Below are 3,180 nucleotides of genomic sequence, written 5' to 3' on the forward strand. Positions count from 1 at the left end.
GGACTGACCAAATACCTCAGCAGACTAAAGCACTTGCTTAAGCAGATGCAGAGGCCAGGATTTAATCCCCCAGCCTGCCCTGCTGGCACCGCACCTGGAGCGCACTGGGAAGGTGATTGAGACTGAGTGTGGTGGCGCTTATCTATAATCTCAGCTCTTTTGGAGGCTGAACACAGGTGGATCACTATGAGTCGGATCTACGGAGTGAGACCCTAAAGCCCTGTTGAACTCAAGCCCTTGTGCTTGTCAGGAAAGCGCTTATTCTACTGACCTATCTCCTCGATCCCAAGATGAAGCTTTCTAGTAAAACGTTTCCTGATGCCAATTAATTATTTTATTTTACTTTTTTCTGTGTGTGCTGCTCAGCTATTGCATGCCAATGTATGCCTAAGGAAAGCTAAAAACTATGTGTGCAGGGTCCAGTTTAGATTCAGAAATTTCAAAGAAGAATTTTTGACAATTCTTAGTCTACCTTCATAATGTGTTCTTTATAATTTTATCTCAAATTACTCTTTCAGTTTAATGTATTACTTCCTTATTAAAAATTGCCCATTCTATTTAATATACATATAAAAAAATAGAACAAAGTCTACAGAATCTACAGGATCTCACTACATTGATTGGACTCCTAGTGTTCTGCCTGTGTTAAGCCTCCCAAGAGCTGGGATTACAGGTATGGGTTACCATGCCCAGTCTCAATCTCAGCGTGCCCCTGGGGCAGGGCCAGCACAGCACACCGGAGATTGAACCCTGGCCACTGTGTTCTGCCTAAGCAGGCACTTTAATCCTCTGAGCTATTTGGCTGGCACAATTAATTACTCTAAATATTAGCATCAAAATGCTGAATTTATAGGAGACAAATCTAGGAGTAAAGACTTTCACAATGAGAAAATTGCTTATTCAGCAAGATTTATTTTCCACTGTTCAGAAAAGGAAAGAAGTTGTTTCAGATTTAGCAGATTTTCCAATTCCCCTCTAATTCCTGCAGTCCTGATCTTCTCAGTGAATCAAGATTAAAGTTCAATTTCAGTTAGAAATTTTTACAATTTTTCGCTTGAATTTTTGAAACACACGAATGCTCTCTATTTTCACTTTAAGCTGAATGAAGAAAGACTTAAAGCATTGAAACCGACTTTTCAAAGACATATTTAAATAGATTTGTCTTGTGCTACATACAAATTTTGCGGTATTCTCAGAAACAGTATTCTGGTACAACATCCATGCCAGGATTGTAAGTAAACCTTGACAGAGAATTTCACAGCAGGGAATACTCAGACCTATTACTGAATTGATCTAGGCAGTTATTTAAGAGATGGATGTATGTGTAAATATTTAAAAAATATTATAAGATGTTTGCCTTGCTATGTTGCCCATTTATGTCTTTTTAGCAGGATTTGCAATATTCTTCAACAATATATCTGTTATCAATTCTTAGGTGAAAAACATCTGCAAGTTTCAGAAGAATGTTTTATAGGTATAAAATCACAATGCAAAAGCACTGCGGAGGCGTAAATTCTACTTAAATATAGTGACCAAGTAGACATAATGATTTCTGAGGTATATACTGCAGAAGCCCCTGCTGCGGAGCAAGGCTTCGCTGTTGCCCAGCAGAGAAGTCTTGCTTTCAGGAGGAGCCTCTCCTTGTCTGTCACACACAAAAACTTAGATATGAAGGGAAAATTAGGTTGCAAAAAGTTTTTATTTTTCACTTGCATCATTTCTTCTATGAATTTAACATCTAGGGTGTCATTCTTATTATTTACATTAACTTTAAATCACATTTCTCCAAGTTAGTCATTGTCATTTTTCTACGTTCACACAGAAAAGAGCTGAACACGGGCAGTTACAAAGCCAACCAAGAGTTACTCTGAAAGCATTTGTTCTGTGGTTACTCCTGACTCTGGCCAAATATCCGTTAAGTGTCAGCTGGAGACTTTAGTTCTTCCTGCCTTCTCCCTTTCTTCTCTAACTCCTTCCTCAGGTTTCAGGTCAGCAGTACAGTCTAACACTGACTCCTCGTGTTTCTTTTGTCATTACTTATACGACAGCTAATTAACATATATGCATATGTATATATATAATATACATACTATATATACAGCATATATACATACTAGTAGGTATTATGTGTACATACTATGTGTATATGTTTTTATATAAATGATATATTTGTATTTTGAATTTTCCTTTGTTGTCTACCTCCTAGTCATTATTAATTTACATGTCAGTGTTTTATACATTCATTTATTTGTATAAACTATGAGAATGTATAACTGATACACTTTTAAGTAATTATGAACTGACATTCATGTTAAAGAATCTTCAGAAATTATAATATGCTTAAAAATGTATCTGTCAATGCTATTGTCAAAACTCCAGGCAGTTATTTTACATTACACATAAATTATAATACCCTCTACACATTTATAATCATTGTAAATAGTTCTTAACTACAAGAGGGGAAATAACATAAATGTGTTTTCCTGTGTAATTTTATAGTCCATTATATCCCAGGATGTTAAAGTACCCTAGAAAAGGGAGTTGCCACGTGAAGAAACTACAATAGTAGAAATAATACTAATTCATACATTAAACTTCTCTAGGGTTCTTTTTTAAAGATTTATTTGTTTATTTATTTAATTGTTTTTATGGTACAGTCTCACTATACTGCTTGGATTCATAATGATCCTCCTGTGTCAGCCTCCCCAGCACTGGGAATACAGGCCTGGACCTCCACGACATCATGGCATGATGTGGGGCCAGAGTGGCATGTGTTGCAGAGGATCGAACCCGAGTCTGCGTTTTTCAAGCAGGGGCCAAACTATCTCCAGGACCCTACTTAACATTTTTTAACCTGAACAGTTAGAAACAAATATTTTCTTACAGAAATACTATGAAAATATTTATTTGACTCTTCCTTATTTATTTTACTTCTTCATAAGAAATTATTCTGTTGGGTTTATGGCAAAACATTGAAAATGCACTTAGAACTACCCATAATTTTTAGTATGAATGTAACTGTACTTTGTGAAATTCATATAATTCATATACATTTTTCAAATAATATTTTTTAAATTATACACAAATGCACAGCATAAGCCACTTTGTTTTTTTCTTTCCCTAATCTTAAATTTAATCATGTTATTTGTGCTTCTACACATGCATATATGCATACACCAC

This window comes from Octodon degus, unplaced genomic scaffold (genome assembly GCF_000260255.1).
Source record: "Octodon degus isolate 3935 unplaced genomic scaffold, OctDeg1.0 scaffold00172, whole genome shotgun sequence".
Classification (NCBI taxonomy): Eukaryota; Metazoa; Chordata; class Mammalia; order Rodentia; family Octodontidae; genus Octodon; species Octodon degus.